General features: G+C 42.1%; 1 long non-coding RNA gene and 1 pseudogene across 1 annotated transcript; one reads left to right on the forward strand and one right to left on the reverse strand.

Moving 5' to 3' along the window:
• The first annotated feature begins 578 nt into the window (after positions 1 to 578).
• On the forward strand, positions 579 to 1,103 carry LOC108407887 (deoxycytidylate deaminase pseudogene; annotated as a pseudogene).
• Positions 1,104 to 4,217: 3,114 nt separating this feature from the next.
• On the reverse strand, positions 4,218 to 15,784 carry LOC108407888 (uncharacterized). Its single transcript, XR_001855842.3, has 7 exons — positions 15,654 to 15,784; positions 14,424 to 14,548; positions 14,220 to 14,319; positions 11,011 to 11,157; positions 7,870 to 8,010; positions 7,624 to 7,691; positions 4,218 to 4,683 (listed from the first exon to the last, which is right to left on the reverse strand). It is a non-coding gene; the product is annotated as an uncharacterized lncRNA (long non-coding RNA).
• Between the last annotated feature and the right edge of the window lie 6,483 nt (positions 15,785 to 22,267).

Genomic DNA, 22,267 nt, shown 5'->3' on the forward strand with positions numbered 1-22,267 from the left:
AAGCTTACAAATAATGTGAGGACCTTATGAAAAATATTTAACAAATCCTGCAGCAAACATTTAACGAACAATAATACCTTCAGAGCATTCCTTGAATGCCTGGAGCAAGCCATTTCTTTACTTCTTGTTTTGGCTGCTTTTGAGCAACCATGGTAGAACAGAACAGCCATAACAGAGTGTATAGACTCAAAGTCCAACCGCACATGAAAAGATACTCAACATCACTAATCAGGGAAATGCAAATCAAACCACAAGGAGTTGTCACCTCACACCTGTCAGAATGGCTAATATCAATAAGACAAGAAATCATATGCATTGGTGAAGATGTGGAGAAAAGGGAATACTTGTACACTGCTGGTGGGATTGTAAATTGGTGTAGCTGCTATGGAAAACAGTATGGATGTTTCTCAAAACACTAAGAATGGAAATATGGTAGGCTCCTGGGCACTTGGTGGGACGGCAGGGAGGCAGGATGGTGGGATGGCGGGACAGCGGAGAGGTGGCTCGGCAGAGAGGCCTAGTGAAACCTGGGTAACAGACCCAACCAGAGGAGGGCAGGCCCCAGCATGGGCCCCAGCATGAGTGAAGTTGCCTGCAAAAAATGTGATGACTATTTGAAATGGCCTGAGTAATTCATGGTAGTGGCCTTCTTATGCACAGAGAAGCAAAGATCCACGTTCCCAGGTCAGAGCTTGCCTGGTGAATCCAGAAACCAAAATTGTCAGGATCTGGTACAATGGGATGCCAAATGGGTGCAGCAATGGCCTGTTGTTGCCTTGGAGGGCAGTGGAGAGTAAGCTGGACGCCAAATACCTTTACATGTGCCATGCTAAGCTGAATGCCGTCATGAACAACAACTGGGCTGGTGTGAAAGGCTATCCTATGTATGCCACCTTGTTCCCATGTAATGAATGTGCTAAGCTCATCATATAGGCAGCTATCAAAGTTGTTCTTATATCTGATAAATGCCACGATAGTGATGAGCTGCAAGGCTCACATTTGAGATGGCTGGAACTGCCTTCAAGAAATTCACACCAAGGTGCAGCAAGATTGTCATTGACTTTGATTCAATTAAGAGCAAACCAAATCAGAAGCTTCTGTGAGTTACATCTCATTAAATCTCCAAAAGATTGGGATTATCCTCTTCATCTTGAAGTTACATGTAACTTATTAATAGCCAGTCAAGTAATAATAGACATCTAAAGAATGTAAAGCCTCAAATCTTTAAAAAAAAAAACAGAGAAAGAAATACCCCATGACCCAGCAATTCTACTTCAAGGAATTTACCCAAAGAAAACAAAATCGTGATTCCAAAAAGATATGCAGTCCTGTGTTTATCACAGTATTATTTACAATAGCCAAAATATGGAAACATGTCCATCAGTAGGTCAATGGATAAAAAAGATGTGGTACATATACATAGTGGAATATTACTCAGCCATAAAGAAGAGAATAAAATCCTGCCATTTGTGACAATATGGATGGACCTAAAGGGTATTATGCTCAGTGAAATAAGTCAGACAAAGACAAATGCCATATTATTTTAATCATATGTAGAATCTTAAAAAAAAATCACAAAAGAGTAAACAAAACAAAACTGAAATACATTTATAAACACAGAAAATAGACAAGTGGTTGTCAAAGGGGAGGAGGGTGAGGGTGGATGTGAGAAATAGGTGAAGGGGAAAAAAATTAGTAAGAATGCTTGATATTTTGTTCTGGGCAACAGTTGCAGGAGTACACACATGTCAGAATTCATCAAGCTAAGACCTGTGCATTTTATTGAATGTGCCTCAATATAAAAAATTGAAAAAAAAAGAAAAAAAATGCTAACATGCATATACAAGTTTTTATGGAGACATTTCTTTTTTCATTTCTCCTGGATAAATATGTAAGAGTAAGGTTGCTGAGTTGTATAAATATATGTTTAACTTTATTAGAAACAGACACAGTGTTTTCCATGTGTCTATACTATTTGCAGTGTATGAGATCTCTAGTTGTTCCACAACCTCATCCAGACTTGGTATCATCAAGCTTTCTAGCTATATTAGTCAGTGTGTAGTGGTATTTTATCATGTTTTAAATTTGTATTTCCCAATATGCAAATATTAACCATGCCAAACACGTATCTGTATGCTCAGTGACTTATTTGTTATCCACGTGTTATCTTTGGTGGAGTGTCTGTCTAAATCTGCCTATTTACTATCAGGGATTTTGTTTGTTTTTATTGAGCTATAGAAGTTCCTTATGTGATGCATTCCACTTCTTTATTATGTATATCTTTTGCAAAGGTTTTCTCCCAAGTGAAGCTTGCCTTTTTATATTTCAACAGTGACTTTTGAAGAGCAAAAGTTTTTATTTTGATAAAATCCAAATTACCAAATTTTTCTTTGTGCTTCATGCTTTTCTTATTTAAGAAATTCTTGCCTTATCCAATGTTGCTGAGATTTTCTCCTATATATTTTTCTAGAAGTTTTAGGGGTTTTGATTTTACACTGAGTCTGTGACCCATTTCAGGTTGGTGTTTAGCATGATATGAAGTAAAGATTGAAGTTCATTTTTTCTTATATGGATACCCAATTATTCCAGCACCATTTATGTTGAAAAGACTATCATTTCCCCATTGAATTACCTTGGCACCTCTGTCAACAGTTAGTTGACTATACATAAGTGAGTCTATTTCTGAACTCTCTATTCATTTCTGCTAAAGGATTCCATCCTTATGCCTGTGGTCTTAATCACTGTAGCTTAAGAGCAGGGTTTCTCAACGGTGGCAATACTGACAACTGAGGATGATTAATTATTTGTTGTGACATTCTCCTGTGTCCTGTAAGATGTTTAGCAGCATACCTGGCTTCTACTCACTAGTTGTCAGTAGGCCCTCTCCCCTCAAATGTCTCTAGACATTGCCATTGTCCCCCAGGGGGCAATATCATCTTGGCTTGAGAACTACTGCTTTCAAGAAAGTCTTGAAAGTTGTCTAAAATCCTCCAACTTTGCTCTTTTTGACTAAAATTGTTTCAGTTATTCTGGGATTTTTGCACTTTTGTATCAATGTTAGAATTAGCTTGTCATTTCTACAAAAGTGCCTCTTGAATTTTGAATATAATTGTATTGAATTTATAGATCATTTTGGGGATAACCGTATCTTAAAAATATTGGATCTTCTGATTCATAAACATGACATACCTGCTAGGGCTCAAAACATATTAATGCACTCAAAGGAGAGCTGAGTGAGTTTTCAGAATCCCTCCAGGTAAGTCATTCCATGATATAGACTTGGAACAGACTAGATTGTGAACAAAGATTCAAGCTATCATCCTCAAGTTAGTTTTACCCATCACAGAACAGATAATTTTACTTCTATCTGCTGGACTTTGATATCTCTGTCATTACTGATTTGAAGCTATTAGGAAGATAAGAATATTTTATAGAGTACCCTGCAAACCCCAACAAGTCCTAAAATGTAAACCAGACATTTTAGTAAGAAATGTGACATCATTTTAATATATGGAAATAATAATGTCTGTTTCTGAACCACTAAAGTTGAAATTTTACACATGGGTAAGTTCCCTTGAATTCATGGTTAATTGCTCATTAAAATGATTATCTTGGCAACTGCTACTTGTTTTCATAACTAATAACAAATAATAGTTTTTACAACTTTGACTTACAGAGAATCTTCTTAATGTAACTCAATAGCATTAAGTAAAAAGTGATATGATACCTTTATAAGCTACAAAATTTTTATATACCAAATAAAAATTGCCTATCAAGTATGAAATTCTCAAAACTGTAGACACAAAATACAACATATAATTTATCCCCTATTATAGCTGAGTGGACTTCTCTTATGAATTGTGATATATCCAGGTTTTCCATCTATCTTTTCTGAAGAACAGAAAAAAGGATAATGGTGACATAAACATACAATTTAATCTTCTATAAGTAGGCCCTCAGTATAACTCCAGTTCAATAAACATTTATTTTGCCAATTGCACTGCTGAGTTTTTGAGGTATAAAACTAGTAAAACATGGCCCAACATCTTAAGAAGTTTGTAATTAGGTAGGAATCATTCACTTAACAAATATTATAAAACACCTATATTGTGACAGATAATTTTCTAATAGATGGGGTGGGGATGGGTGTACAGTGAACAAAACACACAAAATTACCTACCTTTATGGGAATTTCTATTTTAATAGAGCAAAAAGAAATAATAAACAAATAAAAAATAACATATTTTCAAGTTGTAAAAAGTGCTACCAAGAGAAAGCTGAGAAGGGGAATAAGGTGTATGTGTGTGGGGGTGGAGAGGGGAGCACAACTGTAATTTTTTTTCTTGGATCACAGAAAACCTTAAGTATATTTAAAACTGTGAACCAGAGTCCATTCAGATAATCCCAGTCTTGGCAGCATTGGGGTTGGTCTAATCTAAGGTAAGCCTTCTTTGCTCCTCGGGGTGTTGACCTTGGCCAGACCAGGGTGCAGAGCATCTTCACAGCTTGCTGGATCTGCTCTTGACAAGCACGGTGAGCACCAGGGGCTGTTGCTCTCCATTTCCACATGATCCTCTCAGAAATCAGGGTGAACTGATGGTGGCACAGCATTCAAGCCAATTCTTCCTGGGCACTCTCTGGAAAGCATAGGGCCTGCCTTCAGAGTTGTGATGTCCCAAGACACTGGAAGATGGGAGAACAGGGATTTTTCTTCTTTTAGCCATTGACCTCTTTCTGTACCGCCTTCTTGATTTGCAAAGCCTTCTCTTTTGCTTCAGTTTCAGGAAAGGCTTCTTTCTTATCTCAATCATTTTCTTAGAAAGGGACAGTTGTAATTTCAAGTAGGATAGTCAAGAATGTCTTCTAGACAGTGCATTATTTAAACAAAGATTTGAAGGAAGTGGGAGAGTGAGGAATGCAGTATGTAGGACAAGTGCAAAGGCCCTGGGGTAGGATAGGAGTGCACCTAGTGTGGTAAAGGTAGGTGAGGCAGGCATGAAAACACACTGTGGTAAACAGAACTTGTGGTAAAGAAAGTACTCCCAAGAAAGGAATGCTTAGACTTTACTTTGTATAACCAAGCATTTAAAGCATTGGGGTGAAGGGGAAAAAAATTAGTGAGAATGCTTGATATTTTGTTCTGGGTAACAGTTGCATGAGCACATACATGTCAGTACTTTTACTTTAAGGATCTCAACTATATTTGTAAACAGTGAAGTACTTAACCAATACAATAGTAAGGTAAACATGTTTGTTCTGTCCAATTTGTGCACTTTAGGGAGAGTGGGGAGAAGATAAAGAAGAGAAGTTAGGACATATGAGTAAGAGCATGGGCATGGACATTATTTTGCCTGAGTTAAAAATCCCAACTTTGCACTGGGCAAGTTACTTAACTTCTCTTTGCCTCATTTCCCACTTAAAGATGGAAATAATAATAGTTCCGTCATTGCAGGATGGGTACGGAAATTAAATAAGATAATACACAGTAGAGGAGTGCCTCTGAAACTTTAATGTGCATACAAGTCTCTTTAAAATGCAAATTCTGAGTCAGTAGGTCTAAGATGCCCCCTGAGACTCTGCATTTGTAACAAGCTCCCAATGATGCTCATGCTGCTGGTCCACAATCACACTTTTATTCAAGATTGTAAAGCACTTAAAACAGTGCCTGGCACACAGTATGCACTGAATAAATTTAGCTAGTATAATGCTTTCGCACAGTTGAGTTGGCAGGGAAACTAGATTAAAAAGCCAACAATTTTCCCTCCTCTATCAGATGTTTCCTGACAATACTGCATCCTTGAATAGAATTCTACTGCATTCTGAGTTCAAGCAATGAAAGTGGATATAGATAACATGGTTTTCATTTTTTAAATCCATCAGTAGCAGCACCCAGCCCTCTCTTTGGATTTATGGTTTAGAGCTGTATGAAAGTAATCAATGATACCTTGTCCATAGTAGGCACTCAATAAACAATTACTGGATGAAAGAAATGTCCAGACTAAGAAAATCATCCCTCTAGGAATTAACAGTGCTGTCGGAGTTTGGTTTTATTTTAGTACAGTGGTATGTGTGCCAAATAATTATTTCAAGAATATGGCAACTGTGTTCTAAAATCCAAACTATGTTATTCTAGTCTGATTGCCTTAGGCTCTAATGAATGCAATGCAGACTAACCCAACTACTTCCTTCTTCCTGTGCTCTTCAGCCCAGACTTCGCATGCTACCAGCGCCCTCTACTGTTCAGGAACAAGTCTGCGCTCCTAAATCCATCCTTAGAACTGCAAATAGGAAATTAGACAACTGGATCTACTTACTACCGTAAGGTAGTTTGCATCTGTCTTTAAAGGAGGGAAGGAGACAGTCTAGTAGCTGTCCACATCAGAAAGAGCTGCTCTCTGAGCAGGCTGCTGGGCAGCTTACATGGGAAGCCAACGTGGATCCCCAGAGAGGAGAGAAAAGCTAATTGCAGCTTGTTGGCAGACCCCCTTTCCATCCCTCACAAGCACTAACTTACTGTGTTAACCTCCTTTTTCCAACACTAGCCTCAATTTCACCCTTCATCCTCCTCCTCCTTGAGGTTAGTTGCATTGTGAGCCTTTCCATCAGTCCCTATTACACCTGCCAAACTATGATTCTCCTTTGGAGAATCTGGGGGAAAAAAAGTCCTCAGATGAAAGCCACTTGCCCACTAAGTATGAACAGCTTTTCCTTCACTGTGATAGGTCCCCTCTTTTGTAGCATTACCTTAACTTTTTCCCAATGCTTTTTAGTATATTTAGAGTTGTGCAACCATCATCATAGTCTGATTTTACATTTTCATCATCTCAAAAAGAAATTCCCTGTTCCCATTCAGTCCCCATTTCCCCCATTCCCCTCAGCCCTAGACAGCCATTAATCCACTTGCTCCTTTAAACCTGACTATTCTAAACATTTCCTAGAAATGGAATTATACAGTATGTGCTTTCTTAAGAAAGACTAGTTTCAGTAGTAGACTCACAGATGCTAGAAGTGACTAGTGATTACCAAGGGGCAGAGCAAGGGGGATAAAAGGGCACAATACTCTGCAATCATAATATAAGTTGATCATGGGGACAGTAGTACAGCATGGAGAATATAGTCAATGATTCTGTAACGTTTTTCTATGTTGATAGATAGCAACTGCACTAGAGGGGGTGAGGATTTGATGATGCAGGTAACTGTTGAGCCACCATGTTGTACATTTAAAACCAAAGTAAGATTGCATATCAACGAAACTCCAATAAAAGAAAAGAATGATGATAATGCTTGAAAAAGGAAAAACAAAACAAACAAATGATGTTTCATTATCATGATTTCAAGTTGTAGCATATATGAGTACTTCATTCCTTTTTATTGCTGAATAATATTCCATTGTATGGATATACCAACTTTTACTTATTTATTTGCCATTTTATGGACATTTGGGTTGTTTCCACCTTCTGGCTATTGTAAAAATGCTGCTGTGAATATTCATTATATATATATATATATGTACATGTATATGCATATGTCTATATGTATGTATGTATATGTAGGTGTGGATATATGTTTTAATTTCTCTTGGATAGATTGAAATTACTGGTCATATGGTAACTCTTTGCTTACCATTTTGAGGAACTGCCAGATTGTTCACATCCCTTTACCTTATGTGGAACTTCATGACTCAACCCCACCTAAGAATAAAGAAAGATTGATAAGGGGGGAAATGTATCCTGATGAGTACTAAATGGAATGACTGCAAAACTAAAATTATGATCAGGACATTTCTAACATACAAATGAGTCATCCTCAATTCTTCAAGAGCAAAAGCCCAGTTCCTGACCCAGGGAAATATTTCTCTGTATTATTTACCTCTTAAGACTTTTTGATCTTTTCTTTCTTGACAGTTGTAAACATGACCACCAGCATGTTTTCACATTCAATTGAAGCATACTTTTCTGACCCTCTACTTAGAATTACTCCCACTTGGAATTTTATGATTTCTGAGCCTTCCTAGAAGCAAGCAGAGTAGTCATCACTATTAGATAATTTGTGGAGTTTAGGATTGTTAAGCCATAAATTTAAATAGTCAAATAACTAAGTATTTCTTGAACATTTGCTCCCCATGCAGCAAAGTGGTAACAACAGAAAAGAGAGGACCGAGTTCCTTTCCTGAAGGAGTTTATAATCCAGCAGAGGAGGAAAATAAAATTGTAACTCAAATGACACAAGTGCCTAAATATCCTCAGCATCTCATAATCTATAGGGCAGTGACAGTCAAAGATTTGAAAGTCATGGCAAACACAGACTATGATAATATCTGTCTGAAGACTATGGATATGGATGTCCAGGCACCCCAACCTCCCTGAAGTGGGTCATTATCCCCACTCACTTAGAACCCACTGGAGCACACCAGTGTGGCACCGGACCTGTGGGAAACTCTGGCCCACAGGATAAATTCCAAACCTTTTCCTCAATATTTAAGGCCCTCAGCAAACTAACCTTAATCTAACCTTTCCAACCATTTCTCCTTACAGAGCCTTAATAGCCAACAACCTGGTTAGCTTAGCACCTTAGAACACTCTGGGCACACTCCCCTGAGTGTGCACCTCCAAAATGAGGCTGCAGTAGGTATGGGCTGGTTGCTTGATTCTCAGCCCCACATCTTCTCATGCTTTATTCACACCAACCACTCAAACCTTCCCCCATCCTCTCAAGTCCCACCAATTCCATTGTCCTTTGAGACATTCCCTGACCCCACCAGCCCACAGGGTCACTTCTTTCCCTGCATACCCATGCCTCTTAGTATTTAATCTAAATGCTTGACTTGTGACAGCACATTGCTTCATAGTCATTAAACTGTCACTCATGTAATTGTGGTCTGCCCAGCTAGAGCCTGGACCAGCTCCCTGAGGGCAGATATGGGGCTCCCATATGGGTGCTCATAGCCACAGCAGAAACTCCTGGGGGAAAGGCTGGATGAAGTAAACTGGTCCAGAGGGTGCTTAATGCAACGCTACCACCACATTGTCGCACAATCTGCTTTCCATTTCTTACCTATTACTTCAGGACTTAGGTATTTCTGTGCTTTCTCAGAATATTTACACAAAAACAAAACCATGATCTTGAAGGAACAGTATAAATCGACAATATTCTGAACTAAACCAGGATATAAGGCAACAGTTTTAACCCACTGAAGGCCTCAGGCAGAATACAAATTAACAGGAGCCTCTACCTGCCATGCAGGAGCCTGACACTAAGGGGAAGAGGAGCCGCAGCGGGAGGAGGAGGAAGAAGAGGAGGCGAAGCCCAAAGGAATCCTCAAGCAGCTGAAATAAGTGCTCTCCCCACATTTTGCTGTACTATTGTACATCATATTTCTCTGTTCTTGGTAGATTAAAACCTTCAGATGATTCTGTATTTAATGTTTTACATCAGTTAAGGAACATATCATATTTCACTTATTGTCAACTTTACTACAATTTTGCACAGCAATTTATTTTCTAATTACTTATTCCAAAGCCTGCCCAGAATGCTCTTGAGATCCAGACACCCCGGGACCACAGAGTGCCCACCTCAATCTTAGCATCTTCCTATCTGAAACCTTGTACTATAGTTATTCTTTTTTTTTTTCCTGATATGCCCACACAAGATGTTGGCTCAAAAACTTGGACTTAAAGAAAAAGTAAATTAAAGAAATGTAGAAAAACAAGAAGGGAAATGATGTGCACTGGGTAAATGCTCCTGAGTTTACTCTGGGTCGTTCATGCCATGCCTCAGGGCAGGACCAGGAAGACCAATGTCAAGAGCAGCATTCAATGAGCTCACAGTGAAGAGGGCAGGGTAGACAGACATGTAAAGGAGATTATTTTAGCTGGGGAAGAATGGGACCAAGGACTTGATCCCCTTACCTTTGTACTTGAAATTAATCTTTGTTGGATGGAGGAAATGGAGGTGGCAGGAAGCCCCTGAGAGGAGCGAGGAATGGACTAGAATGGAGGCCTCTACAACCAAAGTTGGGGGTGAGAAAAGGGATGGGGGTCTTGGATCCACAGCTGTTCATGGAACCTATGTCCGCTCTCCTCATGTGCCTCCAGTAGTGGCACTGAAAATGCTGTGACACTGGGTCCCTGGGCCAGCTTGGCACAGTTAGACACCGAGAGCAGTGGCAGCCCCCACCCATGTCAGGGGAACACGGACCTGCTTTGCATGGGTGGGGGGACTGCAACCAGGCAGGAAGCTCAGCCAGAGCACCATGGCCACACACTTGGTATATTTCAGCAGCCACATCAGGCCTCTGGCTTCAGAGGTAAGTGGCAGCAGCAGGAATCTGGGGGCATCCTCTGGAGCCATCAGCACTAGAGCGAGGGATGTGGATTCTTTCAGCCCCAGTTCTGGCCTCAGCAGCGAGACAGGAGTAAACGGGCTGCCTTTCTGTGCCTGTGAGTCCCCACGGCACTCAGGTTCATACAGGGAAGAGCCTCCGGCAAGGGTGAGATGGCCTGGAGTTTTCAGGGATCAGGGAAGGTGGAGCACCGTGGGGAATGACATTACTTGTATCCCAAGCAGGGGAAGCAGAACATGTGGATGACATATATTTAAATATAAAATGACACAATCAGCATCATTATAATTATGTGCAGGTCCCTATGGGTACCCGGAGGAGATGGACTGAATCAAGGCCACTGGGTATGGCCCACCAAGATGACACTGTACAACTTGAGGAAGGGGAAATTTCCAGAAAAACTATGGTGTGATTGGAGCCCCTCGGTTGTGCAGCGTACAAGGTGGGCCTGTTCTTAACCTGTACCTATTTCTGCCCCAAGTAGGTGAAGCAGGTGAAGTAGGTCAGGTAGCCCTGTATTGAGAGGTGGTGGCATATTTTAGCAGACATTATACATACTCTAAAACTAAAAAAAAAAAGCAGCAAGTCTTGGGTTTGAATTCTGGCTCTGACAATTACTGTTTGATCTTCAACAAATTATAGTTTATGTTGTGTAAATGGAATATTACCTTTACCAAGGATGTTGTCAGTCTGTGATACGATGTGTAGAAGGGCTTACTCAGCGCAGTACCGGACACATAGTCAATGATCAAAAAAAGTCAGTGCCTCTATTTAACAGGAAAACTGAGACCCAGAAAAGAAAATGATTTTTCCACCTGTAAGCCAATAAAAAAAAGTGAAGCCAGAGTTTGAATTTTCTGATTCCTAATTCTCCAGTGGGTTGTCCCCCAAGAGAACAATTTCCAAGAAGACTGGAAGCTGTTCGAGAAGGCCTGAGCTAGACTAGCCAGGACTCGCAGCAGCACCTCGGTGAGCACCCGCCCCCATCTTCAGAGCAAAGAAAAAGCACTTTACTCCGTTTCTCACTAAGGAAGTGGTTTTCCTCTGCCCTAGTCCTCCTTCCCCTAGTCTTAGGGATAGGGAAATATAAGGAAATTGAGACTATGGGTCATTATTCTGTATTTTCAATTTTCAGATCTCCAATTTGCAAAATTAGGTGAGCCAAGCAGTGGAGAGACCTTCAAACCTTTGACCTCCATGACAAGCTTGATTCCCGGAGCTTGTGGGACCCGTTCTGTTAAAGTGCCAAAGCTCTGGTCCTTGGAGCACACAGGCGTTCCTGCCCGCCCCCGCGCCCCCCCCCCCGACCTCCAGGAGGGCTGGGTGTGCCCTGGGGGGGCACAGTCCAAACTGTCATTAGAAGCGGCCCTGAGTTGTCGCAGTCTCTCTCCTGCCTTTCCATCGGAGCTCGGTTTAATGGGACACCAAAAATCACTCCAAATGCCGGGAGAAAAAGGAGGCCATGTTTACCAGAACTGCTTTCGGAGAGAGTTCCGGACGTGCTGGGAGGAATTCTCTGAAATTGCTAGGGGGTGGGGCCGGGGAGAGGTGAGACCCCATGAGGCTCGCTTAGGGTACAAGCGATCACCAGGCTGCCCTCGAAAACTGTCCCCGAGTTGCAAGGCTTGTTTTCCTGAGGGGGTATGGAAGATCGCCCTCAAAGAGGCACCCGCTCCATCCTTCCTCAACACTCGGTATCAAAGCTACCAGTGCCCCGGCGCCTGGTTAACACGCCTGCCCTGTTCCCAAGTCTCCATGCAACCTAACCGGGCCCCGTGCCAGGGCATCTTAGCTTGCGGCCTCCCGCGTCCGGATGGCCCGAGGACGCCGTGGACCGCAGCGCCCCCGTCCGGAGCTCGGCGGGAGGCGGGGTCCGCTTTGCCGCGGAAGCCGCTCGGCTCCCGGCCCAGCTCTGCTTCGCCGCGCCCGGGTCCCGTCCCTGCGACCCGCTCTGCTTAACTCGGCTGTGTTCTGGGGTCTGTCCTCGGCCCCAGCACTGAAGCAGGCGATATGGAGATTGTTCAGCCGGCGCCTTTCAGGGAGACCTGCAGCAAGGTCAGGTCTCAGCTGCCTCCCCATTCTCTTTTTTTCTTCCGTCAAAGTGGACAGTGAGTCTCAATGACACCAATGCGGCTAGTAAAAGGAAGCGTCAGATAGGGGTGGAGAAGCAAGCAAGCAGAGCACTGGAGAAGAGAGAGAGAAAGCACCAAGCTGGCACTACAAACGGTGATCATCCCTCCTGTTGAAGGGGACGGAGGAGGAGCTGGACCCAGCGAATCAAAGAGGGAGCCGCTGTCCATTAAATATCAGTTTTTTAATATGTGAGGTTATATTATGTCTGCACATCCTTTCCATTAAACCTTAAAACACTTGGCTTAGATTGGCTTTCATAGTCATACTTTAAAAAGTTAATATTCTTATTTTTATGACTTTTTCCCCAATCTCTTTTTCAATTACAGATATTTCGTTTTCCTGTGCCTGCTGTGGTTTTCTATTTCCATGTTAAAAAAATGCTCCATTCTCTTAGAACCTGGAAGTCTTCAGTTTACATTTTGCTTTCTTTCAGTTCCTCCTTCACTTAGTTGTTCTCTACATATTTGGATTTGGTTCCTCTCATCCTTATTTGCAAATCCATACCCCAAACTCCTTGTCAGCTTTGCTCAACTCTGAATATACACCAAAATGTCGGTCATTATGAGATACTCTCATTGAAGGGAAAGTAAAGTGTGCAATCTAAATTATTTTCACTGAATTTTTTTGCTAAGTTCCTTACTACTACAGCCTGGAAATCAAGATGTCCAGCTTACTTTTAATTCCATTTAAAAACCTGGCTTTCTTGGGTTATACTAATCTGACCACCTCTGCTCATGTCACCTAACTTACAATACATACTGGAAACAAGGACTTGCAGAAGGGTCTCTATTCCTAAAGGTTTGGGACAACTATTTACCTAAGCTGAAATTAACATTATTTTCATAGAAAACTACAGTGAAATGCAAAAGGGAAGAAAGGATTTTTAAAAGACGCCTTCCCTATAGAAATTCAGACAGTAATGTATCGACAGATGGAGAGCCACAGGCATCAGAGGAGAATTATTCAAAACCACTGCTGTGCAAGGAGCTGGCACATAAACGACAGCTTTTCACATTGGGGATTTAAACAATGAACAATTTTTACAGACTATTGTCTTTTGGTTCCTCTAATTAAGAGCTAATTACATGCCTAATTTCATCACACATCTAATTTTTCAAATTTCTCAGAATCTCCCCAAATGCATATAGCTACCTATGCTGAATAAACCTAAGCACCCACTATTTAGGATGGAAAGATAATTTTGAAAAGTAGCTTGTAAGCCAAAGTGTAAAACCAAAAATTTACATAGTTTATGAATACATGAATATATGGAGGCTACTGAAGAGGCAACAAGTGTAAAATCAATTTTCCCATGTGCCATAATCAAGTTCCTAGTAGCAGCGCATAAAAAATAAGGAATAAAATGTAAAAGTAATAAGAAGGCAGGAGGAAACTCTTGGAGGTATTGGAAATGTTTATGGCATAGATTATGATGATGGTTTCATGAGTATATACTTATTATGCTCAAGTTTATACATTAATCATATATAGCATTTTGTATGTCAAAATTTAATTTTTTTAATTAAAATTTCCATACACCCCACCCTGCCCAAAAATGAAGACAGGTGTGTGTGTGTGTGTGTGTGTGTGTGTGTGTGTGTGTGTGTGTGTGTGTGTGTGAGCCTAAAATTCCATGGCAAATAACACAGTCTAATGGGACTTTTTATGAGTAACCGAATGATGGGGTATTCTGTTCCTGATATAAATTAACCCATGTCCCAGGTCCCATCACCTCACTCCTTACCATTCCTCAGGTGTACCTTCCATTCCTGCCTCACTGAATTATAGTGCTTGCACTTCTCCAAATTCGACGTGCCTCCAAGATCTTCCTTAAACTGCTCCCTCTGTTCAAAATGCAAAACAGTGCTTGCAGTTCTCCAAACATGGCATGCCTCCAAGGCTTCCTCATGCTGTTCTCTCCCCAATCTTGTTCACCTGGCCTACTTACCACAGATTTTTGTACCACTACCGGCTTCATATTACCAATTCTCAGCAAAGCTGACTGAATAAATGATGTCTTCATGGAAACATATTGTCATCACCATCATCAATAAATTTCTGTAGATCAAGACACTAAGATAATAAGATGCCAAGTTAGTAAGGGATCTACATAAAAAGACCCATGATAAAATGACAAAAAATAAAAGCTATAGTCATTTGGAAACATTCTGAATGTCAGGACAGTCAGGGGATCTTAGAAGAAAGAGAAAAACGCCATTTCATGTGGTTTACATTCATGGACATTCTAGAATGACTTACTGTAATCTAATGCAAAACCCAGTGATAAAGAAATTAACTCAAAAACAGAAGGGAACTCTCCGTCATAGGGTTGAGGATTCATGTGGTCAGAGAGGGAAAAATTGCACAAAAGCATAGTCCATCAGCTTTGCACAGGAAATATCTTATCAGGGGAGCCCCATCTCTAGCTAGGCTGTAACTCAGTTTTGCCTTAGGAACATTTTATGGATCTGTTTCCTCAAGGATGACAGCAGGACACAACCAGATAACCCCGAATGATCCAGGGAAGGCTAACAGAGTGAAGTATGGGCATTATCAGCCCTTGTCATAATTTTAAAAAGCACTTTAGAGTCTGCTCTCGTTATTTATGTTTTCTGATGGGTTATTTCTGCAAAATGCTTGTAGCCATTTTCAAATTCAACAAAAGCACATTAAAGGGCATCTTGGTTTTGGGAAGAAAAGCAGCCCTTAGGGGTGCAGTGGGAGGCTGGGAGGACAGAGGCAGTGTTCTGGTCTGCACTGCTGGCTCTGATGGCCGTTAATGACAGCAGTGCACCTAGGGCCTGTGAATTAACATTGCATTTCCCACTTGTTATTTGTGAGTCTGAAACAAGTCAGCTTTTTAAGTTGGCCGGCAGCTGGGCTTGTCAAACCGAGCAATTCCTTTCTGATTAAGCCCAGTCATAGTATGCAGAGTCATTTTGGTGGTTGGAAACTATCATAAATTCTTCAGGACTTAGTTTGATTTGAAGTGGTTGCCGCCACTCAGCAGCCTAGAAACATGGGCCTGCCCTTGGAGGAGAGCAGGAGGAGGTGAGGAAACACATGTCCTTTCCGGCTTCCAAGGGGAGTGAGGAAGCAACAAGCTGTCTGAGAGGGGCTCTGACAATGTGAAGACCCTGACTTGGACATTCAGAGGAGATGGCAACATCCTTCCGACCTCAAACACAAAGGACAGCCTCTTCCTCCAGGGAGGTAATCCGGTATTCTCTGTCCTGCAGATGACTTGGCAAGAACCACACCACGGAACTTTCTCCAGAGCTCCTTTTCCCATCTTCTTGGAAATGACAATTTACTGGGAAAGCAAAAAGAAGTCCATATATCCTCTAAAATAATGAGACTTGTATAATAAAAGATGCAAATTTATTGAATGTACAAGATCAGTATAAGCCGCACTGGCTGGTCTACTGCCACATATGGCAATAGCTGAAGGGTCTTTGGTTGTTTTTTCCCCTCTTATGCGTGGCACTCTTAAAGAACAAAGACTGTCAGATTCTGAGAATCTGTGTAAATATCCACACGGGATTATCTTTTTACCTGGGTGCCCTGCCAGAGACACTGGGAATTGCAAATAATTTCTACCAAAAAAAATGGAGGTGATAATTGCCATAACATACCAGCAAGGACATCCTATACTGATTGTTCATCTTGACTGGTTTCCTGGGTAGCCTTGTGTACTGGTGAGAGACAGCTCTAGATTCAGGAAGGCAGAGAATTAAATCCTAGCTAGCTCACTTGCTCCCAGCTGAATACAACTGCTCTTCAGCTAAATACCTCACCACTCAGAACCTACAGACTGGGAATAATAATATTATCTCATGAGATCATTGGTAGTTTTAAATGCTGTGACTACTCTTACCTCATTTTATCGTTTTGACAGAATTTAGTACTGTCTGAAATTACTGAAGAACTTATTTTCTGTCGATTGCTCCTCCTACGCACACATAATCTCTTGAAAAGCAGGAACCTGACTACTGCCTCTGTTCAGTGCTCCTTTCTCATTTGTCTGGGGCAGTGCTTGGCACATAGTAAGGGCTTAGTAAATATTTCCTGAATGAATGAAGGTAAAATCAATGCATTTGTAAAGCACATAACAGAGACTCAATAATTGTTCTTTTTCTTCCTTCTTAAGAATTAAGTTTACCTCTGCGTTCCTCATAGCAATGTGTAGCATAGACATGACCTAGACTGTAACACTGCCCAAGTCAGGCCATTGGATTCAACAGAGTCCTCAGCTTTTGGGCCAAGCAGTTCTTTTCCAGATTGTTTAACCTCTTACAAAGAAGGCTTTCTGACCTATTACTGTCTGCACAGCCTGAATAAGAACCTAGCTTTAGGTTCAAGATCGTTTGTTGGTAAATTGGCTTTCTTGTCTTATGTCCATTTCTGAAGCTGTTTTGTCCTCTCTCCTGAATGAAATTCTCCAGTTTGGGTGATAGTGATTCAATAGGTGGCACTCTCTCCCAGAACACAGTCCTTCACAGCTCAGATATGACTAATAAACCATTAGACCACAGTTAGATGAACTGTAGAGTTCCAACTACAAAATAGTCACGGTGATTATTTTGCAACTTTTCCTTCCCTCCCCTACACCATGTCCCACTCCCTGCTCATTTTCTCACTTCCTTTAGAACTTAACCAATGTTCTAGGATCTTGAACTTATGGAAGACATGCTGGTTGTTTTCCTAAGAGGAGTAGGGAATAGAAAGGAGTCATTCATGCTAAGTTCTGTGCTTGAAATCCAGTTTTGATTATTTTTTTCATTAATTTATTCACCAAACACTTACTGTGGGTCAAGACATATCTAAATGGTAAGAACAGATTCTGGAGGGTAATAACCTGGGTTTGAAGCTTGGATCTGCTACTTACTGACTTTGGGAATGGGAACATTTCTTAACCTCTCAATGCCTCAGTTTCCTGATCTGTAAAATGGGGATGACAAAAGTACTTATCTCAGATGTTGCTTTCAGGATTGAATTAATTATTTCTAAAATACTAAGAACAGTTCCTGGCACCCAGTAACATTAAATAGGGGTTTGTTAAATAAATACTAGCTACCTAATACTTTACTAATGACTTGCTTAACTTTCAAATGGATATAGTAGTGTTTTTTAATACTGAACATATTGCACCTGTTCCCCCATTTTAACATCTCTGAAATCAGGACAGGATGTCATAATTCTGCAAAGATTTTTTTTCTTAGTGATCTACAAAATAGTTATTCATCTTAAAATTGATAGGTGAATTATGGCAACTGTAATACCTCTCCCTTTTGGCAATTGTAATACCTCTTAGTTTACATGTAAACTAGTATTTTCCCAACAAAAAAGAGAGACAGACAGAGAGGGAAATAAGAGTCCCTAACACTGTCTCTCTTCTCAAAGCATCATTTGCATCTGTGCAGAACACAGTGTGGAATGCAATAAGGAGAGAAGGATGAAGCGGGGAAGGAAGGAGCCTTCTAAAATGAAGCTTGAGCTCAATCCTATGATTTTGTTCTGGAAAAGCCTGGGCTTGGATTACGGGCTTGGTGCCCTTTCAGGAAAGTGTCTTCAAAGGTCCTGCACTGGGAGTCACAATCAGAGGGACTGAGGCTGGTACTCCACACAACTGGTCAGAGTTACCATCCAGATAAGGTCTCTGAGTAAACACAAAGAGCCCTTATTCTTGGTGTCCAAATGGTTATCAGCTCAGAGTGAGTGTTGGATGGAATGCTATGGTTGAGTATTTTCTGTGCCTTTTTTAATGCCATCAGTGTAGATTCTTCTGTGTAAATTATCCTTATGCCAGTCCACCCCTTCTCCCAAAGTTCCACTGAAACTCCCTTACTCCAAAGCTCTACCTGGAGATGCTCACCAAGATTCCTCAGCGTGCCTAGATGATCGCGCTTTGGCCTCCAGCACTCCTAAGATGCCCTACATGTGTCTGTGATATTTCTAACACTGTTCCTTCTAGTCTACTCCATTTACCCTGAAATGCTCTCCTAACTTCTGCCCACCCAGGGTCTGCTAATCATGCTTTGCTATCCCTTCACTAAGTGCTTACTATGTTTCTCCATATAATGCTCAGTATTCAAAGATGAATAAGACCAGTCCCTACCCTGGGACAGTTAAGTTACTGTCTCCTTCCAGTTACAGGAAACCTGCACACATGTTCTCATTGTCAGCTTTGAGCCATTGAGATGAGTCATGTTTTCCAGATGAAGAAACTGAGGAGAGGAGGGTTTAAATGACCTCCTCAGGGGCAATGGCAAAGCCAGGATACTCCTTGAATTGATAAGGGGTGAAGTAGATGGTGATGCCTGCTCTTGGGGAACCTGCCCGGGGTCCTCAGTCACCTCCCTCTCACCCTGCCCTTATTCTCTGAAGTTTCAGTCTACCAGAGTTATGGGTCCTGGTCTACCCCAAACTGAGGCGGCCTTCATTAAACTTTAAAGCCCTTACTTGCACACAGCAGAGAAGATCCTTAACTTCTGCAGCAGACTCAGGGCTCCCTTCCCTACACTTCGCTTTAGCCTTAAGCATCTGTAGTTGGGGGTTGGGAGGGTCAGCTGGTCAATGAAAACTTGCTGAAACTTGCTGAGCAGCAAGCACTGCACTAGGCTCTGGGAATTCACCTGTGGTTTAGTGGGGAGGATGCAAACTCCATACATTCTTTAAGCAAGAAATTATAATAGAGACCCTATATAATGTACTCATGTTTTTAAAAGACAGACATTAGTATTTACATTTGTCTTTCTATTTTTAATTGCTATATTTTTATGGTTGGGATTCTGTCCAAGCCTGAGGTCTGGGTGGAAGCCCCTTCAGTGCTAGGAAAGGGCACAAGGCCACAGCTGAAGCCTCAGTCACTGCTCCGGTGTGAAGGGGACTTGGGACCTCAAACAAACCCTGGGCCACAGGTGATGCTCTCCTAACCCCCAGGTGTGTGCTGAGTCATGGCAACATCCCCCCCAACTTCAATATGGGGGTGAGGATGGGGAAGGCGGCTCTTCAAAATAACTGTTTGTTACGCTGGTTAAAACTTCCACTTCTAAATGCCCCAGAGGTTTGGTTCTTACAGAGTTGGTTCTAAGCAGAACAGAGGGTGGGGGTGGGGGTCATGATCAGAAAATCTATTATTATTATCCTTAGTTACTTTTCGAAGTTTGAGAGGAAAGCTGCCCAATAGGAGACAACGTGTATTCACAGTATGGTTCATTCAGGGGCCCTTTCTCATGGTTCAGGTTGGAGTAAGCCGCTCCCATTTGCCTTGCCGGTCTGCCTGCCCCAGAAGGAATGTTCTGCACTCGCCCTTTGTCTCCTTCCTTTATATTTGTGTCCTGTAATAACCAGAGGGGAATCATGGGTAATGTTTTTAATTCCTTGTGTGTGGCCTTGTTTTCCTTACCCATGAAAGGTGGAGACAGCCTCTGCTTGGTGCTGAGGGCTGTGCCCAGGGTGGAATGAAGCAACGCATCTCTTTCTAAACTGCAAGATTCTAAGCAAAGGTTAGTTGTCTTTACTGTACTTACATATTTTTTTATGGTATAGTTTGAAGACATGGGCTCCAAAACTCTCTCTAAGCATTGTATCTGAAAGCCCACAGGGCCTGACCCCTAGTGGGGCTTAATAAATGAAGACTGGGACTTCCAGTGGGTCCAGTGAATCAAACTAATACCTTGGTGATGCTGGTTATTTATCATCTCCAGAGAATAAACCCTGGCCACTAGCGTTGAAAAGAAAATGCCCTCCGAAGAGGGAAGAATATGGCTGGGGAAGAGTCAGCCCCTTTGCATGTTTTTCCTGCCCCACCCACCTCACCCCTAGTGCTCCCTCATTCCCAGCTTCCCTCAGAATCTTCCCCACCCTAACTGGACTCCCTGCTCTCTGATCACAAACCCTCTAATCTCAAGATAACATACCATAAAGAACGCTGAGATGAAAACAGTGGATAAGGCCGAGAGTTGCGAAATGAGAGCAGCAGACTGAGCCTCGGAGAGAACCTTGGGTCACAGGGAGGCTCTCGTGGTGGTGCGCTGCCTCCACCGTGGCTCACATCCTTCACAGACAGCAAAGCAGTGGACAGGAGTAGAGTTTGGGCTGTGGTGGTGTTCCAGACTGGGGAAAACAGGGGGAGGGTGGGGGAGGGTGGGGAGGGTGGGGTCCCCTGGGGGTCCTCCCTTTCCCCACCTCCACATGGAGCTGAAGTCTTACCCACCCTGAAAGGATCTGAGGTTCTATGGAAATAAGATACTTCAGGGCTTCTGTCTCAGTCCTGTTACCCCCTTAAAAACAGAGGGAATTGCTTTTAATTAAAACAAGATAATTCAGTTTAAAAAGAAAAATGGTTTTTCTAACTGCCCCGAAGAAAAACAACTAAATAAATTTCCAAGAGTTTGCTCATGTGTGGTTCATCTTTGGAGACTTTGTCCCCTGTTTTGGGCCGCTGTGGCCTGATGAATGGTCCTGGCTCCTGCGCCTGCTTCCACGCTCACCTGCCTGTCTGCTGTTCTGGCCTGGGGCCTCTTCAAAGACAGGCCATGGCTTCTGGACATCCAAGGCACATACCTGGCATATCCTGGATGCTTAATACTGTTGAATGAGTGAATGAGGGAGGTTGAGTAGCAACAATTAACAGCCCTGAGCTTAATATTGACATGTTGCATGTGCAAAGTCCTTTAGAAACTAAAATATGCAATATCAAGATTTCCTCACCTTAATTTGGAAGAAAACACCATCTCCAACAACCAGAAGCACAACTTTCCCTCCCCTGGATCCAGCTCATTTACTCCATAAACATTGTCAGGGCTGTCTACCTGGAACAGAGATAAATCCTAAATAAGCAATTGCCTTCCTTAGCCACCTCTTCCCTCGTTCTTGGTCATTCTTAGACATTCTTCCCTTTCTTTTCTCTAGTATTGGAGTATGAACACATGATCATATCTATATCTTAGGGACTAGGCAGCTGAGAAGAACACCTTTTCAGAAAGACTGGGGAAACCATAGTCTCTTCCTGCTTTGCCTGGAGACCTTGTGTTTGAGGACTGGACTGCCTACGTTTTGGGGAGAGAAACACAGGGATGGGATGCAGAGCAGAGAATGGCTTTAGTCTCTGGGCTTGGGCTGCTTAGTGGCCTCTGGCCACCTGCACTCCCTGCCACTCTGTTGCTGACCAGTGCTACCCTAGCCGTCGCTAACCAATTCACTTAAAAGTGTCCAAAGCAAGGCAGTAAAGAAACAGCAGCCAAATTCCAAAAGGATCCCTTCTGCTAGCATTACCTGGTCCTGGTGAGGTCAGGTGGAGGAAGTGTCACCCCGGAGGTACGATTTAGGTCGCCCAGGAAGGCCCAACTCAAAAGTAAATTCCACATGAATGCCTCAACTGTTGGTGACTAAGTCATCCCTTCATTCACTGGACAAATACGTATTTAATACTCCCCAGATAACCCTGCTCCCATTCAAACAAAAATGGTGTATGTCCTCAAGCAGATCAAGAAGTAGCAGAAAATTCTGACACAAATATGATGTACCCAGTGCAAGGTGGGATGAGCCTTGTTTTGAAGCGTGGGTTGTTGACTTTAATGTCCTGCTCTCCGGATCCAGCTGATGACCTGGGACAAGTTACTCAACCTGTTAGAACCTGTTTTCTCCTGTGTTTAACATTAGCTATGATGAGAGTAATAGTTCACTGCTTGTGAGAATTCTGTGAAACACAGGTGATGCCCCAGGAGAAGTTATAAGAGCTTCTAGTAAGAAGTGAGCACAATATTATAAGAGTGTGAAGGAAGTAAG

The sequence above is a fragment of the Manis javanica genome, chromosome 2, assembly GCF_040802235.1.
Source record: "Manis javanica isolate MJ-LG chromosome 2, MJ_LKY, whole genome shotgun sequence".
Classification (NCBI taxonomy): domain Eukaryota; kingdom Metazoa; phylum Chordata; class Mammalia; order Pholidota; family Manidae; genus Manis; species Manis javanica.